The sequence below is a fragment of the Akebia trifoliata genome, chromosome 16, assembly GCF_017979445.1.
Source record: "Akebia trifoliata isolate Shusen 1 chromosome 16, ASM1797944v1, whole genome shotgun sequence".
NCBI lineage: Eukaryota > Viridiplantae > Streptophyta > Magnoliopsida > Ranunculales > Lardizabalaceae > Akebia > Akebia trifoliata.
This window is the reverse complement of record NC_141390.1, coordinates 19,925,021-19,947,151: the sequence shown is the minus strand read 5'-3', so window position 1 is coordinate 19,947,151 and position 22,131 is coordinate 19,925,021. Positions and strand designations below refer to the sequence as shown.

The window sequence follows — 22,131 nt, the reverse complement described above, 5'->3', positions numbered from 1 at the left end:
ATCACTAAAACCTGTTGTATATAAAAAGATTTTCTTTAAGAGGTTGAAGACATAAATTGAAAATAAGGTAGAATGGATTTAAGAGTTTGAAAATGAAATTTTTTTTTAAAGAGTTTAGAAGTTGAAGCTGATGGATTGAAAGCAAAGTCCATCAGGTTTAAAAGCTCGAAGACTAATAGATTTTTGGATAGACAAATCAAGGTTGAAATGTTAAAAATGTTAAAGTGCCGGAAGGAGATAGATTTTGGAGAGAAAAATTAAGGATTTTAGAAATAGATTTCTAACCTGATATTCATTTTCAACCTGATTCAGCTGTGTGTGAGTCAACTCAAAATCCAACATTGGACCAGTACTATATTCTTTGTGGAAGACAGCGATGAAGAGCCTTAGTAAGAGAAAAGTGGGAAACCTATATCATCGTACAGGTTGATTATCTCGACCGACGTAAGTTTGAGGACTTTTTGTACAATTGCGATGGGATTTATTGCATCGTACAGGCGAAGTAAGAGAAGTGGAAACTTACGCTGTGTTTGGATTGAGGGAAGGGGAGGGAAGAGAAACTCATTAAGGGAAGGGAAGGGAAGGGAAGGGAAGGTTCTCTTCACCCTGTTTGGATTGAAAGAGAAGAGAAAAGAAAAAGTCAACTTTCTTATGTTTGGTTAGGATTCATAAGAGAAGAGAAGAGAAATTATTATTGTCAAATGACTATTATACCCTTTATAGTAAAAAACAAAATTCTACTTATATAATTCTACTTATACAATGATACAAACCTTCATACCATATTTCCTGTAGAAATTCCCTATTATCAAACTTAAGAAATACAAGACTGTATATCATGAGAGCTTACATTCCACCAATGTTTTAAAAATCAAATTGATTCCCTGATTTAATTTGGTTGGACAGATGTATGTTTTTATTAAAAAAAACTAAAAATACTTGTTCATCTCATTGACTCAAAATCCAAGTCATTTAGCACACTAAAATAAGCAAATTTGAGATTAAAGACATGGTCCTAGACATTTAAACCTACAATGATGGACCTTTTCAAGCTTCTTACAATTTCTCTCAAAATGTTGAAGTAAGCTATCAATTTCCCAATAGTTACTAGCACACATCATCTGTAACCCAAATTCAAGCAGATTATATAATTATAACGATTTATTAAGCCATTTATTTTCGATCAATTACTAGTGAGAGTGGATAACATTGATTAGAAAGACTCATTTTTTTTTATTATTAACATCGTAAAGTTATAATGTTTTTCTAGACTATTTTGACCTAGATTAATTGTTCTTGATCGATTGGCACTAATAGGGTATATTCTATACTAAATATTTACAAAGTCTCAAAAAAAATTTCTTCCTTCCCCATATAAAACATAGTAGTCGAGCTTAGTTAAGAACCTTGAGAAGTTGAAGACAAGATCAACTGTCAATAAAAGCTTGAAGGGCCAGATGGTTGGGAGTTTGATCTTTGAATTAATTTGCTTAACCTTTCCAAGCCACATGTTCGACTCAACCCCTTATCCTTAGTTGTTTGTTAACGAATGAGGTCAGGTTGTTGGGTGTGACATGGTTCATTGTTGACTCCTCATGCATTACTACTTGGTGGCATTTTTTAAAGGTTATTATAGCCATTTATTTTGATAAAAGGATAGCCATATATAGTAGTCAAATTACATAAAGGATGTTATGTTTCGGGTCACAATATGGTTTCCATACATAGATGTTAGGCAGCCATCTTCAAGTTCTCCTAGGACTGTTTGGACCAACTCATGATGAACATCACAATTAAACCAGTATGATGATTTGCTTTTCTTCGTCAAGGAGCCAAAAAAAAAAAAAATTGTACATTATCACAATTATTGGTCTCTACCCAACAGATCCTCAAGCTTCAAACTCATGAGCTCGTTCACTTCAGAACTGAACTCGGCAGGAAGCTTGTTGAAGACATCTTTGCAGAAACCAGAAATAAGGGCTTTGACTGCCTTTTCGTGATCAATGCCCCTTTGCTGAAAGTAGAATAGCTGATCTTCACTAATTTTTGAGGTGCTAGCTTCATGTTCGACACGGGCTGAAGTGTTTCTTCACCTGTTGAGCAGATTAAGATTAAATTTACACAAAAGAAAAAAAAATTCCTGCTTGGCAACATTACGTTTCGTAAAATCTCCATGCAGGATATTAAAAATGATGAATACATAGATATGTAAATTCCACAGACGCAATCTCCATTGTAGCCTACCACCAGTGCTCAAAACATGGCACGTACATCACAGGTCCAACAACCAACTTAATCAGAAGATACAAGCCAACCAAATAAATGAGCCATTCTAGCAAATGCTATAGAGAACTCCATCCATAAACCAGATTATAATCACCCAATCAGGCTGAATTTGACCTAGAAGTATCAACCAGATTAGACCACACCCATCTTCACGGCACTATAAACGGCATAGCTGGACTGGAATGGAGTTCCAAAGCAACTGCCATCCACTTTTATATTCACCTTTCTTTGTAGATATACATGGTGATGACCTCCTTGGTTATGATGTGACTACTATCCACTTTTATACACTCACAAGATAATAAAAATGAGTGTAGAATAGGAAAATTGGATTCCAGACAACTAAACCACCATTTACCATTCAAAAACCCCCAATTTAAGTGGAAAAAAAAAAAACATTCAACCTGAAAACCGCATTCCCCTTTTCGAAATTGAACATGCCACCGTTGCCATTACCACATAAAGATGTTTCATCGGACCTGTAGAAGTGAGGAAATTTGCAGGGGAAGGACAGACCCAACTGGTTGTCAAGAGCAAAGGGCCATTGCCGCTTCATGCCAACCATCTATACTACATTCTAACAAAATTTATCATTAGAAACAACCCCATTTCGCCATTTTAATTAGGAGAATAAGTTCAATTAGATTGTAACAAAGTTGTTAATGAAAATAAACCAACTTCATTGTCATAGATTGTTTTTAAGTCATGAAATAAGATACGAAGAAATGATACCACATGCCTTCTCCTCTAACCAAAGAGGAGTTGGATAGTTGCTGTAACAGCTTTGGTTTGAAGGGGGCTCCATCATGTCTTTAAGCAATTGAACATGTTCACATTGTGAAGGAAACCTGCCTTCAGAAAAATGAAAATTTAACATGTAAAGGAAATTGAAAATAAATTGCAAATCCATACCCCCAAGAGACTAGCATTTAAGATACTTTACATGTTCCTCCTTACCCTCTTTTGTTATGTCAGTTCCCCCAAAAACAAAAGTGAGCTAAATCAAGTGTTAACTATATAATGAGATTTTGTACAAATCCAAATCCTGATCTCAAATGCACCACGATAAAAGAAGGATAAAGCACTCGAACCAACTGTTGTATGACAAAATACCACATTTCTCCAATCATACAAACCCCACATTCAAGCATCACCAACCCATCACCCATGGACGCAAGTGAGAAAATAAAAAATTTCTCCTTAGCTCCCTATTCTCTTCCACCGGTTCAAGGAACGGGCATTGTTTCCGAATTGCCCATACGTCCACAGCAGTCACGGTTGTACCAAAAATATTCAGCCAAACACTCCCAATGTGCTAGTGACATTGAATAATAAAAAAAACAACAGATAAGATGGCTATGCATAAGCAAAAACCATATGATTCCTCATTGATTGGTCTTGATCTCAGGTTTTTCAAGTGACAATCTCGCTAAAAATTAGCGAACCTGTGAGATAGCCACTTGAAACCTTTGAGATTGTCACTTTAATCCTGCGAGTTAGTCACTTGAAAAACCTAATAACAACGTAAATGGAAATTGTGGAAGTTCAAGCATATTTTTCAAAGGTAAGCTGGAATTGATACTCAAGACATCAGAGTTGCATTGCAAAGAAAACCAATAATAACACACGCGCATGCAATGAAGGATATTTGAAGTTTTAGTAAATGAGCCTTGCAAGTTCAAGAACCAAATTTAGAAAATTAAAAAAGAAAAAAAGATATAAAAAAAAAAGCTTAATAAAAGAGTGAAGAAAAGTGCAAAAACCACTGAAGTAACTACTCAATTTTAGAAAGTAATAGAAAGAACATTAGTACAAAGCTACTAAACACACCACCAGACTAATCCTGAATTTCTTTCAAAATCTTCATCTCCTCAAGCAGAGTAGATGCCCCATTCACCAATCCAACCCCTGTTTTTCTCCTTTCTTCAACAGAACAAGTCATTTTTTTTTCTCTCTATATCAAAGTACAAGAACCCACCTTCACTTCAACCAATTCTTTCGTTTTTGAGCTCAATACCTACTAAACACACCACCAACCTCCCAAAAATCTCATCTTTCTTTTAAAAAAATAACAAAACTTTGCTAAACCCACCTCACAAAATCCAATCATTCTTTAAAAAGATATTGACTTTATGTTGGTGTGGGGTACAAACTCACTATAAGTGGAAACTAGCACATCTCGCCACCAATTGTTCTAAAACTAGCAACAGCTCCACAATACACATCTTTCATAACATCAACATATGGGACTCTATGTTTTTCCATGTCAGTAAATTCATGTGCAAATGTGTCTCCATTTTCGAAACTTTACCATTAATTGTCCAAGTAAGAAAATAGCACCGATAGTCAACCTCCTTGCATTGACCCCACGATAATTGGTGAAATTTTACATATCACGCTTGTTATTGTAAAAAAAAAAAGGCACCCATACCATAATACTCCATTTCTCTAAAATTTTCTTTGTATCTAAAAATATTGTTAAACAACCTAAGAAACCAACAAAATACAATTTCTCCAATGTACTTCCAAGTATCTATAGGGATACAATCTGATCAGAAAGCCTTTTATATTTTAACCGGGGACAAAGTCCCTTTCACTTTTATAACACAATCTTACAATAGCTTATATATCTTATGTAAGATAAGCATTTCCTTCAACTTCTAAGCTCACTAAGTGATCTTCATTTTGCAATGTATGAAAATAATCCCTTCATCTTTCCTTAATTTTCCTTACTAAAATAGAAAGTTTTGGTTTTCATTCTCAATGCATCAATATCTCCAGTTATCTTCTTTTATGTTGCAAGTTTGTGAATATCTTTATCACCTTCCTTGTACATAAACAGTATGAAACATCATAAATTCTGTGTTTACCTAATTTATTTGCTTCTTCTTTAACAGATTTATATTTTTTTTTTCTCAAAACTTTCGTGTCTCTTATTTACCAACAAGTATCAACATGGTTTTAAATCTTTTGTGTGTGTGTGAGAGAGATTAAAACACATTAAAACAGCCCCTAACATTAAAACACATTAAACCTACAGTGCATTCAAACAGCCCCTGACATTAAAACACATTAAACCTGTAGAATTCGTAATCAGATCAGCAAAACTCCAAATCCTGAGAACAAATAATAGAGATTCATACTCGAAAAAATATAAAAGCAGATCAAATAAAAATAAAATGTGGAACAAATCAACCAAGAAGCACGAATCTAAAACCCCAAAATTATTGTGCAGATACATTAAGAAAAAAAACTAAAAAATCAAAGTTCCAATATTAATCTGATATCTGCAATTATAACGTAAATTTTCATATAATAAACAAGAGAAGAAGTTTGTGATCTTGGAGAAAACCTAGATTTGAAGATTTACCTTTCTCAATCGTTTGAGGTGAGCAGAGTAAGCTTTTACAAACTCGTGTGGAGAGACATAGGTCGTCGCCTTCGTTCCTTCTCTCGAGGGTTTCTTCGTCTCCTTCGCAAGCATCTCTATGGTTTCTGAAATTTAATTATTAGATTTAGTTGGGGTGTAACTAGTAATAGTTGGCCTGCCAATAATACGTTTCTTTGGAAATTTTAAAAAAGAATGAGGGCAAATTTGGAAAGAAAATTTTATTCCCTTCCCTTCCCTCCGCGTCTCTCCATTTTTGGGGGGAACAAAATTCTGCGTTTTTTCCCTTCTCTTCCCTCCATTTTTCTTCTCTTCCCTCCTCACTTAACAATCCAAACAGGGGAAAAGAAGAGAAAACAGCATATTTTCTCTTCCCTTCCCTTCCCTTCCCTCAATCCAAACACAGTGTTAGTGAGTAAGAAAGAAGAAAAGAGGGAAAAAAAAAAAAAGTAAAAAAGACGAATCAAAGAAGGAAGAGGAAAGATGTATGAAAAGGAAAGAAAATAAAATAAAATGAAAAATAATTGAAAATTTAGATTCTCTATTGTTTCCTCCAACCATTATAAAAACCTCCGAGGAGTGATGTATGAACCATGAAGTTAGCAACCTCTCCCCCTCACCTCTCTAACTCTTACTCTTACTCTTGCTCTTACACTCACTCTTTTCTCAGATGATGAAATCTGACTCTCTACATTGTTGTGCATCCTCTTCTTTACAAGATAAAATGGGAAGATTCGGTCTCAACAACCTCAGTGATGAAGAATCACAGCCCACAGTACTTACTACACCTCTTGTGTCCAACTACAACGACAGAATTCGACCTCTTCTCGACGCCATCGATAACCTTCGCCACCTAAAAGTCATGCAAGAAGGCATAGAGTTACCCACCATTGTCGTCGTAGGCGATCAGTCATCCGGAAAGTCGAGTGTGCTTGAGTCCCTGGCCGGCATAAGTCTCCCTCGTGGTCAAGGCATCTGACTCGCGTCCCACTCATAATGCGCCTTCAAAATCACCCAACACCCGAACCAGAGCTACAATTGGAATTTCATGACAAGGTGGTGCCCACAGACGAAACTCACATTGCCGAAGCCATTTCAACTGCTACTGATGAGATAGCTGGTGGTGGAAAGTGCATCTCCCACACCCCTCTTACTCTCGTTGTAAAAAAAAATGGCGTTCCGGATCTTACCATGGTTGATTTGCCTGGTATTACTAGAGTACCTGTTCATGGCCAACCCGAAGACATATATGAGCAGATTTCTAGTATTATTATGGAATATATAAGTCCCCAAGAGAGCATAATTCTTAATGTTTTATCGGCTACTGTTGATTTCCCGACTTGTGAGTCAATTAGGATGTCTCAAAGAGTCGATAAAACTGGTCTGAGGACTTTGGCTGTTGTTACTAAATCTGATAAAGCCCCTGAAGGTCTGCAGGAGAAAGTCACTTCTGATGATGTTGGTATTGGGCTTGGCTATGTTTGTGTGAGGAATCGTATCGGCGATGAGACCTATGAAGAAGCAAGGATTGAAGAGGCGAAATTATTCAAATCACACCCACTTTTGTCTAAGATTGATAAATCTATAGTGGGTATCCCAGTTTTGGCTAAAAAACTGGTGCAAATCCAAGCAAGTAGCATAGCCAAATGCTTGCCTGATATTGTGAAGAAGATCAATGAGAAGTTGAATCAGAATGTATCTGATCTAAACAGAATGCCTCAGAATTTGTCTACCGTTGCTGATGCTATGACGGCTTTTATGCGGATTCTTGGATCTTCAAAAGAGACTCTGAAGAAAATCTTGATCAGAGGAGAATTCGAAGAATACCCAGATGAAGAAGAGATGCACTGCACCGCTCGAATGGCAGAAATGCTCAATAAGTACTCGGAAGAGCTTCGGTTGAAGTCCAACAAAAAGCTCTCCATGGAGAAATTTTTAATGGAGGAAATTAGAATTTTAGAAGAAACTAAAGGGATTGGACTTCCAAATTTCCTTCCTCGTACCGCATTCCTCACTATCTTACAGAGAAGGGTGAAGGAAGTCTCGGACACTCCTGTTGAATTTGCTCAGAACGCTTGGAATTACATAGAAGGTATAGTTGTACGTGTGCTGATGTTTCACTCGGAATCTTACCCTCAACTTCAATTTTCTACCATAAGAGCAGCACGTAATCTGATTACGAAGATGAGAGATCAGTCCATCAATCGAGTGAACGAGATCGTAGAGATGGAGAAGCTCGCTGATTATACATGTAATCCCGAGTACATGTTGACATGGAATCAACTAATGGCACAACAAGACACCCTCAGGAGGGCCATTAATGAACTCAACGGACGCTTTGGATTCAAAATGTTAAACCTTGAAGGATTGGGCGAAGTTGAGATTGGTCATCTGTGGGAGTATTGCACGGCGTTAGATCAAGCGTTCGATATGAAAATGAGAGTAACTGCTTATTGGAAGATTGTTTTGAGGAGGTTGGTTGATAGTTTGGGACTCCATCTTTTGTTCAGTATTCAGAACCTGGTGAACAAAGAGATGGAGAAGGAGATTGTGAACGAGTTAATGGAGCCACGTAATGGAGGTATCGAAAGGATGCTGGAGGAATCGCCTTCTATCACTGCCAAGCGTGTGAAATTGAACCAGAGTATTAAGAAACTTAAGGAATCTAAAGAGGTGGTGTCGAAGATCCTGGATCGCATTTCTGCCAATAGTGATTGTACCTTTTAGTGTTTTTGGTTTTTTTTTGTATGATTGTTCTGTTTTGTGTGTTTTGATTTTTCTTTTTATGTTTTTAGTTGCTCTCTATACTCTTATAGAGCCCTTCCTATTACTAGTAGTATATAACTATAAATGGTTGTGAGTGTTTTGTAATTATTCTCTTTAAACTATAGGACTTGTTAATTTGTTTTCTTTCTCTATTATGATGTGTGGCGATACAGAGTTCAAGGGATGACCCATCTATCTTACTGATTAAGAAGCAAGTTAAAAGAAATAGCTTTGCTGAAAGTGTATTAAAAGAAATAGAACCGTAAAGGGTTTAGAAGATTAAAAGAAAAGTATAATTAATCTAAATCTTTTTAGCTTACAAACTAATAATTGCAACTTACCCTATTTAGAAATATTATTTTATACTATTAATTCTACCAAGTCTTTTTTTTTTTTTGGTATAAGAAAATGTATCAACTATCATGCCATCTCCCCTGTTTACATGTAATTGAACACTAAGGCAGTTGACAGTAACAACATTTTCAAGAGGATCCATTGTGACTAAATTTGAAATTTAGAAGTATACAAGGGGTTCAATTAGAAATATATTACCACAAGTGGATGGTCTCTACGTCAAATGCTTAGTTCAAGAATTAGGATTTATACTTTTAATTTCTTGATTGGAAAGCTGGGATTCACTACTTGAAAAAGTGGTAAATTCGACGGACCTTGGTGTCGAATTGAACCAAATTGCTCACAGTTATAATTACAAGGTATATTGTCTAAGATAATTCTTGCAAGTTCTTGAGGGATAGAATTGATACCCTCAATTACAAAGAGGGACCCCCTTTTTTATTTATTGAATTACTCACAAGTATAATTACAAGTTACATCGTTTTAGATAATTCTCACAATCAGACCTTGAAAGGAAGGAAGAAAAGAATTCATTGGAAGATGGTGAAGGGAGTACCTATGATGATGAAGAGATGTCCTCGGTCATGAGGAGATTGTTGTCTCTATCCCAAAGCGATAAGTAAATCTTCAATAACATGTCCTTGGAACACCCTTTTGGGCCCACTAATGCATGAATATTTTGGCCTTCATCAAACATGAAAAACCAGCACGATTGGTGATTTCTGACTTTCAAATCATGGTCAAAATAATAGGCACGTGGACAGATCCGATCCACGATTGAAAATATCAATCCAATCGATCAGCGATTGGATTGATATTTTTAGAGTTTATTTATGTATGATAAGCATTGTTTGGTCAAATTCAACTGCGGGACCCACTGTTTCTATTTAATCAGCAGTTTATATTAGGTCTAACAGCTGGTTAGATAAATTAACAGCTGTCTTCAATTGAAGAAAATGTTATTGAAGATTTACTTATCGCTTTGGGATAGAGACAACAATCTCCTCGTGACCGAGGACAAATTAAACTTAAAAACAGAAAAGACCTTTCTTTGTACACAATCGAGATAATTAGTGTAGTTCTGTCAGGGCCGAAGAAAAAGTGTAGTCAGTTAAGCGGCTACTAGCTAACTATGGCTTAACTGATGTCACTACTGATATCAGGTGTAGTTCCGTCATGTTCTGGCCTACATGCGCAGGAGTGCACTTACGTTTTCTTCGCTGGGACCGAGAGAAAGAAAGGACGGGGGCGACCATGCATGGCACTTCTCGATCGTGTCTCCGAGGGACAGTTGAACGAGCGACTCATGAATGCTGCCAGGTCGGACGAGCCAATAACTTGAACGCTTGTGAGTTGGTTAAAGTTTGTGAGTTTTGATACCATAGCTTGGGTTCCAAACCTATCCCCACCTACTAACTAATTACCAACCACCAATCTCACTCGCCAAAAAATGTATTTGAAAGATATTAAATTCTATTTTCTATAAGAGGATATCATGTCTGCGATGCTATTGACACATGTTACTTGGCAGGCCATAAAAATATGATAACTCTATGCATATAGACAAGGACAATATTCATATTTATGTAAATAAAGATATGAGAATGGATAGCCAACCCATTGTAGAATCGAAAAATAAAATAGGGGAAATAATATAAAAGAAAAGTGTGTTTTAGCAAATAAGTCAAATCCATCTATGGAAAATCTTCTATCGAGGTTGTGTACGATGATTGTGCTCCAACACACATATTTAGGGGTGAGGCCAGGATTTTTTCTCAGTGGGGTGGCTAAGCATTAACAGTGGCAATAATCTCTGTTTCCTTTTATGCCAATGTTGAAGTATTTACTGCAATGGTTTTCATTCTCAAATACTAATTCTATGATATTCAAGCACCACCAAGACCATAATTTAAGTCCAAGGCAATCCTATATGAGGCAAGAGGAGTAAGTGAAGCTTATGGCTTAGGTGCCTAGAAAGACCAAGACGGCTAACTAAACATGAATAATACACTTATTAATTATCAATGGATCATTGCATAAAAAATCATAAACAGTCCAAAGAATAAAATCTACCATGATTGCAAGTCAAATGCATATATATAAAATAAATACCCTTTTTATAAAACAACAAAAAAGTGGTAAAAGCTCAAATTGGCCAATCCGAAATCTCCCTCCCTTTTTCTCATCTGGGTGCAAAATTGTGTTAAAATCTCCTACTACCATTAAATTCTCAATTGGACTAGTCAAAATTTTAATTTCTTGCCACAAAACCTTTCTCTCATTCACCATGCACGAAGCTCTAATAAAACAAATATTAACAATCTTGTTCTCCATAGCTGCTTTCAATAACATGAATTGATTCGCTTTATGAATCGACTTGATTTTTGAGGGATCATAAAACCACCAAAACCAGATGGAACCCTGGTTTGAAATAGCAGCATTGGAAAAATCTTATGTAGTTTTGAATTTTCTAGAAATTCTTTGAAAATTAGTGATCTCCTTAGACATGGTCTCTAATATCGAAATAAATGGAGGATTTAATCTTGAGTGCCGATAATCTGACTTAGGCACGTGGCAACTCAGTCAAATTACCTAACGTGGCAAGCTCGGAACCGTAGATGTGCTCTCCTCAGGATACAGAAATGCGGTTCTCAGAAGAGGAATTTATAATCACTATTATATTCCATGTAATGCTAGACATGGTTAGAGGTAGCAGCATAAATGGCCTTTAAGACATTGTTAACTTCGGAGACCTGAGGTATGACCATGAGCATGGTCTTGGGGTGTGTTTCATAGTTGTTGTTTACATCTTTACCGACAGTATTATTTGCCATCGCTATATCTTATACCGACAGATTTTCTAAGTCCGTCGGTATATGCTATTTTGTTAAAATAAAAACAATTTACTAAAGCCAGCCCAGCGCATACATCAATTCTATCAGCTTACCAAAAAAAATTCGAAATGCCTACAGCTCAGCCCCCCACTGTAAATTTACAAAAGCCAACCTTATAAACTCTTTGTACATATAATATATCGCCTTGCTCCGATAGTACTATAAGCCTTCAATCTTCACACTGGGCGTAAATGAGAAAATAAGTATTTATTAAATCATAAGAAAACAGATGAAAGTTATTTTGAGAAAATTCAGGAAAAGTTTAATAAACAGAACAAAAAACAAATAAAATAAAGAGACTTTTACCTTAGTTACTAGATACAAATGGTCGTCCAACCAAAACTTCTCTTGGAGCTCGTAAGCATTAAAAAATAGAACCCCTTAATTAAAACAAACAACGTAAGTCATTCTTAAGAGAAGACATGGAGAAAATGTGAAGGGAGTCCACCTTGAGAATGCCTTTCTCGGGGTCACAAGCTATGTCAGGAATGTTGGACAGTTAAAAAATATGCAATTAGTTGTAAGTTGTAACCAATCCAAGAAGTGAACATGTATAATATTTGACAACTTTTCGCAGGATCTTAAACCAACCGTAAAAAACATGTGATGTAATCAGAAAAAAGAAGAAAAACATAAATTTCTGCTCCACCCATGGCCTTGATCATTTCTTTGCAAAGTTTCATCGGTGGTGGAAATGGCTTAGGCTCTCGGCCAAGGATAAAACCAAAATCAACAAGAAAGAGGCGCCCATCATCCCTGAGAAGAAGGTTGTCTAGATGCGTACAATCCAAGAACATCAATTTCTTCATGTATGAAACAATTTTCCAGGAAAGATAACATGTGACAAGGAGAAAAAGTTAAATGGGATAACCAACTTGAGATGTCAATTACATATAAAGATTAGGAAGGATTCTTATAATGGTGTATTGCATATGGTTAAAATAATCTATCAAGATTCTACATTGTTTTTAACAAATTGTACAAAGTACTTAAACTAAATTCAAATAACTAAGAAGGAAAAGTAAGAGATTCTCAACGGAGAGAAAGCTATTTTTATGTTTCATTAGGTGTTATTTATATGAGAATATATGTTTCTACTTGTTATATCTTATATATGACCATGCGGATTGACAATGGCCACAGATGGAATTTCACTTGCATGTATATGCAATAATGTCCAAATGGCAATGTATGAGCTTCTATAGACCCAAATGGATCAAATTATGTCTTTAAGGAGTTCTGAAATGAATCATCAAAATTCCACTCAGCCCAATACAACTACAATAGCTAGGCTGCCTTTGGGTTGCAACCCATGATACAAGTTTTCACAGATGAAGCACAAAAGATCTAAGGTAGCAGTCGAAGTGCGTTGTTTTATTTTATTTTTTTAACTTTCATCCTCCTTTTCAATTTAAATTATTTTCTTTTGAATAATCCTTAGATATCTTTTTGAGTTCTACATTATTTATTCATTTTAAGATTCAAGGTAAATTGGACAATCTTTAGATTCTTCAAGATTAAAATCCAAAAGATTACTTTCATTAAACAACAAATATACAGAGCATTTATACCAATCAAAAGAAGGGTCCCGTTCAACACCAAACATTTTGGCCAACATTTTAGCCAACCATTTTTGTCCTACATGGGTTAGAAGCTTTGAAATGGGCTGATTTTTGGTGAGGATGATCTCTACGGTGAGGAGATCATCCTCACCAAAAATCAGCTCATTCCAAAACTCCTAGCCCCATGTTTACAAATTGAAAAATCGTGAACCGTCCATTTTTTGTAAACCATTTTTGATGGGGTTAGAAGTTTTGGAATGGGCTGATTTTTTGTGATGATAATATCCTCACCGTAGAGATCATCCTCACCAAAAATCAGTCAATTCCAAAACTTCTAACCCATGTTTTGAAAAATGTTTTTCCAAAATGTTTGGTGCTGAACATTTCCCTCAAAAGAAACATAGCCAGAGCATTTCTACAATATACTCGCATTTCAGAACTAAAAGTCTAAAACTGATGATTACCTGTCACCTATGCTCAATATATATGAGATAACGGAATATCCAGCATAGCTTTTTATAAATGTTTCAAGGCATGTAGCAGTTATCCCAAATGGTCCATCATCACTGTGTTTTGCTTTGTGTTTAACCCCTCAGGTAGACTTTTCTTCAAATGCTGCCAAAGCTTTCAAATCTTAAAACGATATCAAGATATAATGCAGTTAACATTAGTAAATGTCCTGTTGAAAACATTTCCTTGGGGCATTCTTTGCCTATTGAAAATAAAAGTGGGTGTAAAAATTACCGATTTTGTACATTGTTATTTTTCGTTTAAAGTCACATAGTGGTTTATGCCTAAACCACAGCCTGTCTACTGGACCATAGAAAAGGAGGGCTTTTTAATAATCTAACTACAATTGAAAGCAACAATTCCTATGAAATAAGAAAATGGGCATCAAAATTCAACATTCGAATTAAAAAGCTAAAGGGTATCCGATACCCATCACAAAATTCCCTAAAAGTGAAAATTCTTATAAAACAAGAAAATGCCCCTCCAATGAAACAAAGTAAATGGGTATTCAACATTATTAAAGCAACCTCTAGAATCAACAAATCAATTACATAAGCAAATGGGAATCAATTACAAATGCAATCTGGTTGGACACATCTGATGAGATCCATTTAGTATTTCCTTCATCCCCTTTTTGGAGGACAAATTACTTTTATGCCGTTTGTACAATTTTCCTTATGAACCAAATGCAAAAGTTTTGCAGAAAAAGAGTTGTATTAAACAAATGGAGAGATGCAATTCATTAATAAAAGGAAAATATATATATATATATAAATAAATTTAAAGGTCATGATGCTTGGCCAAAAAAAGTTTGTGATAACCAATCAGACCTCTATCCACGACACCACTCCCTTTGTCACTGCTATGGTGTCTCCTCTAAATGGGTATTCTACAACAGTAACCACATCCTGCCCAGTCACAACACTAACGAGTCAAGAAACATACCCCATTATGACGAGTTGTAAGAAAACGGGTTAAGAAACATGCCCCATTACGGCGAGTTGATGACCAGTGAACGAAGACACTACGGAAAATTTGCGATTTACATTGTCAACCAAGAAAAGAGTTGTTCGCTGACTGAGGATTTTCCGGATAGTAAACAGTCTCTCTGACTGGCTAAGATAGTTGTAGCCTTTCAACCAAGCCATGGATTCTGACAGCATCTAACTTTTCAATCTACGAGGCCAAACAACATTATGACATGTAGATGGGGATTAGTTAATAAAGGAAACCCATTCCATGAATAAAGTAAAGGAAAAAAGATTTAGACCAATGATGTAATTGGAGAAAATTAGCAAGTGAGTCTAGGTTAGACATGAAATACAAATACCAACACAGATAAAATAGAAAAATTGTGGTACTTATAGTGTAGATTATGCAAAGTTACAAAGTCCATTAAGTCAAATTTGACCGTTGGCACAGTAATTTCATAAATGAAACCTATTATAGATTCCTGAAGAGAAAATAATAATGAGCTTGCACAGTGATGAATCCATGACATACCTTATCCCTCCTCCTTTATCCGGGCTTGGGACCGGCAATGTAAAACGTTAATTTTACATTGGCGGAGTTAAAAAAGTTTTACCTAATACATGCAGAATTAAAAAGGTTTTACTTAATACATGCAAAGTTAAAAAGGTTTTATCAAATACATACAAAGTTACCTAATATAGTCTTAAGTATTGTACGAAGATGATAAAAAAAGAAGTTAACGTCATGGGAAAGACAAACATGTATATAGAAAAAGTCTCATAATCGTTGACTAAGAGGATGGCCATCTGGAAACATGGTGTGGAAGTACTGCGCCATTTGTTCCTGCACTTGACTCTGAATTTGACAACTCAACAAACTTTTCTTCATGTTCTCGATTACTTTCCTCTAACGTTTGTTGTAGATTAATCAACTGAGATTTCATCTCAGCATAAATAGTACGAGATGAGCGAGAAGAGGAGCCAAAAACTAAACTTGGTGTCAGGCCTAGACCATAAGTACGCACTAGACCATGCCCTTCTAGTCCAAACGCGTCAGTGAATATCTGCTCACCTATAAGTGTAAAATCTAATCCACCACTTTTTTCATAATCTATTTTCATTTTAGCCTAGACAAAAAAAAAATGAACTAATTAGTATGAACTTATTCAATGTTTTTATTTTGACATTATATTAAAATTTATTGAAGATTATATACCATAAGCTCAGCCGACTTAGGATCAGATGGTAATCCGTTTTTTTTAGTATGGGTTTTCCTAAAGACTTCAGTTCTGGTAGGTAAATAACTCGATTCTCTATCCTAAGCCTTTAGTAATATAAACATAATCATATTAATATATGTCATAGATCACATTGAATATTAGAAGATAGTGATATAATTAAAATGATCGATATTAGATACGCACCAATTCATGACGATGTTGAACACAACTTTTTGTCTCCCCAACATGTTTGATTACCTAATTTTTCTATTATCGCTGTTACTTTTATATACAACCTACACAAATTTTATAAAATTATAATAATATCATTCAATTTAAAAAGTTGTTAATTAACAAATTCTTAATAATTTATACCTGAGCCTCAAGAGTACTCCAATAGTGGACGAGTCAGGTCCAATCAGATTTTGAGACGTCGTTAGGAATATTGTGCAATCTTTCCTCATCAGTATCGAATTGTAAGTACTTATATTTTAAGTCATTCTTCCAATCTTTATATTTCATTGACATGGATAACATTACCCAATCTCTTTTATCATCATCAATCTCGACAAATCTCTAAAAAATAAATATTACAAGAAGAATAATAAGCATATATCATAGTGTTAAGGCAAACGTGAAATAATACCTAAAATATAAATTAATCTATATTTACTTGAACCTCTCGCCACAAGGAATCCATCGTATATTTTGGAATCTCATTCCATGACTTGAATTGCAACGGGGAATGACCAGAGTGCCTCACAACGTACCCTAGGAAATGTGTAAAATGGCTATCATTCTTTCCTATTGGTTGACAATAAGCCTTCCAATCCACTAACATCTTCTGCCCTACTTTTTGTCCAAAATTTCCTACGCCTTGCGTAGGCCCTCTCCTCCTAGTACTACTAGAAGCTATTTAAAGAGTTAAAAAGTATAACAAAATAAAAAATATGTCAATAAAAACTTATTTAGACAAACATTGTATTAATGATACTACAAGGTATTCAAAATAACTTAATAAAACATATCATACATGTATTACTACTTCTATTTCCAACTCTCATAGATGATCTAGCTATACTATATGATGCATCTGAGATTGAATTTGAGGAGTTATTTCTCCCTTCTGTCTGTTGGACCACTTGCTTGGATGATTTTCTAAGCAACATATCTAACCAATAATTTCTCAAATAATTAAAATCAATATATTCTTCAAATGACAAAGTAATTTCATTTTATTAAAATAAACTATTATTATAAAAAAAATAACAATTTACACAATCAATCATATACTAGATGTAATCGTCATCATCATTATTAATGAAGCCTTGATCATTACCAACATATCCTTCAACAAGTACTCCTTGGATATCATTCCTATTCCAAGTGATAACATCATCATTTTTATCAATTTTATTTTGATACAACCCTAACTCATTATCTTGAAGGTTCTGTTACTACATCATATTCCGACCCCATATTGTATAAGTCTCGTGGTTGTATATTTATTACAACACGCAAATCACAATGGATGTTGTCTTTTATATAAAAAAACTTGTTGTGCTTGATTTGCAAGAATGTATGGTTCATTGGTGGTTAAGGTCCCGTATAACATTCACACACTTGAAACCATATTTATCTTGCTTGAATCCCCTACGGTTTATGACATCCTGAAAGCGCCCTCAATCCGCGGGGTGCGCGGATCCACTTTTGAACCTTGAGGTTTGGGAGTCGTCACCTAGTTGTTAAGGTCTAGGAATCAAACTGACTCTAAAAAAGGCAAACTAATCTACACAAGAGAAAAAGAATCCGGGGATCACGTTACGAGATTGGAAGGTGTTAGGCACCAACCCCACCCGGCCAAAGCCGGTCTCTACTAACTTTCCAAGTAAATCACATTGCTAAAAACCTAGATAAAAATAAAAATAAAAAATTACATACCTTTCCGATAGCAAGGATTTTGTTCCCTCAGATCTGACAAAAAGAGCTCCTTGTACTATACTCCCTTGCTTCGTTCTGTCTCCGGATTTGACTTCGGATCTCTTAGATCAAGGTATCTCCTTGTTTCTGAATCTGAACTCTTCAAGTTTGTTACGGATTTATGGGTGTTTTTGGAGAGATTTTAGGTGTTTTCTCGACTAAAATTGAAGGGAGGATGTTAGGTAAGGAGTTGGGGCTCCAAAACTAGGGTTTATGGGGGGCTAGGAGAGCTTCTAGACCTACTTCTCTTAGGGTTTATGATTTGATACGAAAATAGGGTGTGAGCACCTCTATTTATAGAATTTTTTAGGGGTTGATTTGGATAGAGTTAGTATTTAATTAGAGTTCTTTTAATTAGAGTTGTGTTTTAGTTAGACTTGTTTTAGGTAGAATTGTGTTTTAATTAGAATTGTTTTAAGTAGAATTGTTTTTAAGTTAGAACTCTATTAGATAGAGTTATTATTTAATTAGAGTTCTATTATGACTTTTGGTCATATTTGATTGACTTTTAATATTTTGACTTTAGTCTTAATTGATTGACTTTTAATATTTTGACTTTAGTCTTGCTTAATTGACTTTAATTTTGACTTTAGTCTCACTTGATTAACTTTAATACCTTGACTTCAGTCTTGCTTGATTTACTTTTAATTTTGGAGAACCCCCCTCCGTTATTTCTTTAATTATTTGGACCCCAAATGGAAGGGTCCTTAAAGAAATATCCCACGAACCCTATACAATTTTACTTGAAAGTCCGATTGATCGATTTTTTAATTCAAAATTTTAAATTAATTTCATCAATGTTTCAGTTTAATTATTTAATATTTTATTTATTAATTTCAAATTTTTTAATTATGAAAATTGTAAAATTACCATTTTACCCCCAAAGAGGACTTTTCACGCTTTAAGTCGATTTTTAATGTTCCAGGATGTTTTAGAATCGATTTTTCGTAAGGAATTCAATAAAAATATTAGTTTGTGTCATATATGAAATTTTTTGTGTGAAATGATTGTGAACTTTATGAGGGGCATTTTCATAATTTTATCGAATTCTGTTAAAATTGGCGAAATGATTTATTTGATTTTGATTTGTTGTTTTATGTGTTTGAGAGAGTTTTCCTAAGCGTAACGTAGGCTCTAGGGTTGTTTTGAGGTTAGGGGTATTTTGGTAATTTGATCAATTTTTAGTGATTTTTATCGTGAAACTTCTTTTTGGGTCTACAAGATGATGATTTCTATGTTTTTGGAGTCGTATTTTCCTAGCGTAGCATGGTTTCTAAGGTTTTATCAATTCGAGATACCTCATCCGGATTTCTAAAATCTGGTAACAAAATAAAGCAATGGAATACACATCCATCATTGGGAATCATTGCGATCGGGTTGACGAGTTGATTAATCAGGCGAATGCAAAAATGGGGTGTCTACAGATGCCCCTCTTTGGCAAAGGGTTGAAGCAAACTAGATAGCAAATCTATTTTGGTAAATAGTGCGATATCTGAATGCCAAAGCTAGTAATAGTTCATTTTGCAGCCTGATTTAGCATTTCGTCAAGGTATTCGGACCCTTGAGGGTAAAGCTCTCCCCGAATCAAAAGGTTGTCAGGTCCTTGAACGCAAACTCTCACTGACGGTGTCAGATCCTTGAATTTTAAAGATCCCTGACTAAAAAGTGCAAATGTGCAAGTGTGTGTACTGTGAAAATTGAGTAAAACCTGAGCATAAATTGAGCATAGACTGAGCATAAACTGGGCATAAATGAGTAAAATTTCGAGAAAACCCTCGATGATAACCGAGCAAAATCCAAGATAACCCTTGGCGGCAACTGAGCAAAATCCAAGATAACCCTTGGCGGAAACTGAGCAAAATCCAAGATAACCCTTGGCAACAACTGAGCAAAATCCAAGATAACCGTTGGCGGCATCTGAGCAAAATCCAAGATAACCCTTGGCGGCAACTGAGCAAAATCCAAGATAACCTTTGGCGGCATCTGAGCAAAATCCAAGATAACCCTTGGCGGAAACTGAGCAAAATCCAAGATAACCCTTGGCTGAAACTGAGCAAAATCCAAGATAACCCTTGGCGGCAACTGAGCAAAATCCAAGATAACCCTTGGCAGAAACTGAGCAAAATCCAAGATAGCAAAATCCAAGATAACCCTTAGCGGCAACTGAGCAAAATCCAAGATAACCCTTGGCGGCAACTGAGCAAAACTGGTAGAGGAATGAATGAATTTTGGAGAAAACTGATTAGAACAAACCGGAGTACGAATAAATCTGGAAGATAATGAATCTGGAAGAGAAATGATCGATTCCAAGAATGATCGGATCTTAAAAGAATCTGGAGAACGAAAGAATGCCATATCTCCTATGTGAGATCCAAAATGCTTTTGTTTGAACCTCAAGGATTTATCAAAAAGTTTTATGAATTTAAAACCTGAGTTTTTATTTCTCTTGAACCTCAAAAGTTTTTCAAAAAACTGTTATCAAGAGGGTAACCTTAAATTTGGGTCATTATCTTTTAGGATTAACATTGCTCAAAAACAGAATGCCTCTAGTTTGACAATGAACATGGCCTTGAAAATAATTGAACACATCGTGCAAAAAAAATGCCCCTAGTATAAGGGGGAAAAGTTAAAAAAGAAAGAAAATGCCCCTTGTATGAAGGTTTGAAATAATTGATTACCACAAGCGCAATAAAGACTCAACTTTTAATTTTAGTTAATTTTATTGAAGGTTTTTGAGTTAGGCTCAAGAGTACAAAATTATTTCCTTTCGAGTTTCATCATAGAATTCACCCTTATCTCCCTTGGTTCACTTGGGAAAGTAAACATTTTCAGATCTATCGTAGACAAGATACTTGTAGTTTCTGAGTCTATGCCTGGTTTAAGTTAAGTATTGACCTTGATTATTCGGACTTCTGATGTTTCAGCTCGGACCGCTCTCAGCTTGGGATTTTCTTCTGTTTTTCTTTGTTTCTCTAACTTTTGCCTAGATCGCCTTTTCAGGTTTTCAATCTAGCGAGCTTGCTCTAGCTTTTGCCTAGATCGCCTTTTCAGGTTTTCGATCTAGCGAGCATTTTTTTTTCTTGGCTCTGATTGCTGTCAAAGTTGTCCTTTCAGATTTTCAACCTTGCGAGCTTGCCTTAATTTTTGCCTAAGTCGCCCTTTTCGGGTTTTCAACTTAGCAGGCATCATCATTTTTCATCTTTTCCTTCTCCTCTGAACTTCTGGAGTTGCTGTCTGATCATGCTTTGCTATCTTCCTTAACTTTTCGCACGGTACTTAAGAGGACTTTTATAGGCAGGCTTGGGACTAGGCATACAAAGAAAGGAATTTTGAGGCTCAAAAACCCAAATGCCCCTTGTGTGGCATTTCATTTAAAAATTTTTCTTGAACTTTCTTCCCCATTTTGGATGATATTTCTTTTTCTTTTGAATTTTTTCTTGATTTTTTACTGTGTGGGGGAAATAGATATATTTTTTTTTTTTTACTTTGATGTGGTCAGGCCTGAAGTAACTTCTCAGGTTGCCTACGTACCCCAGAATTTTGGGATCAGACCAAAACGTAGTTCGAACTTTTCCTTCCCCTAGGTTAGGTGAACGGGCTGAGAAAGAAAAAGTCATAATTTTTTTTTTAAAAGACTACAAAAGGGTTGAGAAAGGATATGTTGAACAGGGTAACTGGGTAATATGAGGACTGATTCGGTCAAAGATGGCCTCCTTAAATGTAGTACCGCTTGATTTGGTCAAGGTTGGTTGGTTCTGGTAGTTCACCTCCATCATGATCTTGAAGTCTGACGACTTTTCCAAACAGTATTTCCTTAATGAATGAATTTCTCCAATTTAGACTTTCTCCTATAGTCGATGAGGAGTGTTCAATTTTCTTTGAAGTCTGATAGTTAAATCTTTGACTTGTAAATGATGAGCTTTGACCTTCTTGTCAAATGCACAGGTGACTCTTCTTAGATAAGCTTGCACGTGGTATAGGGCTTTAACTCGTTTTCTTCGATCAAGTTTAATTCTTCATACTGTTGACGAACCCAATCTGTTTCTAACAAATGATTTTCCAACAAGACCCTGAGAGACAGAATTTCCATTTCAACTGGCAAGACTGCTTCCATGCCATACACTAAGAAGTAGGGAGTAGCTCCAGTAGAGGATCGAATTAGAGTTCGATATGTCCACAGCGTGAATGATAATTTTTCTG

At 35.5% G+C, this 22,131-nt stretch overlaps 1 long non-coding RNA gene and 1 pseudogene across 1 annotated transcript; one reads left to right on the top strand and one right to left on the bottom strand.

Moving 5' to 3' along the window:
* Positions 1-1,678: 1,678 nt before the first annotated feature.
* LOC147382762 (uncharacterized) lies at positions 1,679-5,650 on the bottom strand. The gene is made up of 3 exons (XR_015173520.1): positions 3,019-5,650; positions 2,691-2,863; positions 1,679-2,093 (listed from the first exon to the last, which is right to left on the bottom strand). It is a non-coding gene; the product is annotated as an uncharacterized LOC147382762 (long non-coding RNA).
* A 583-nt stretch (positions 5,651-6,233) lies between these two features.
* LOC147382761 (dynamin-related protein 4C pseudogene) lies at positions 6,234-8,623 on the top strand (annotated as a pseudogene).
* The last annotated feature ends 13,508 nt before the right edge of the window (positions 8,624-22,131 follow it).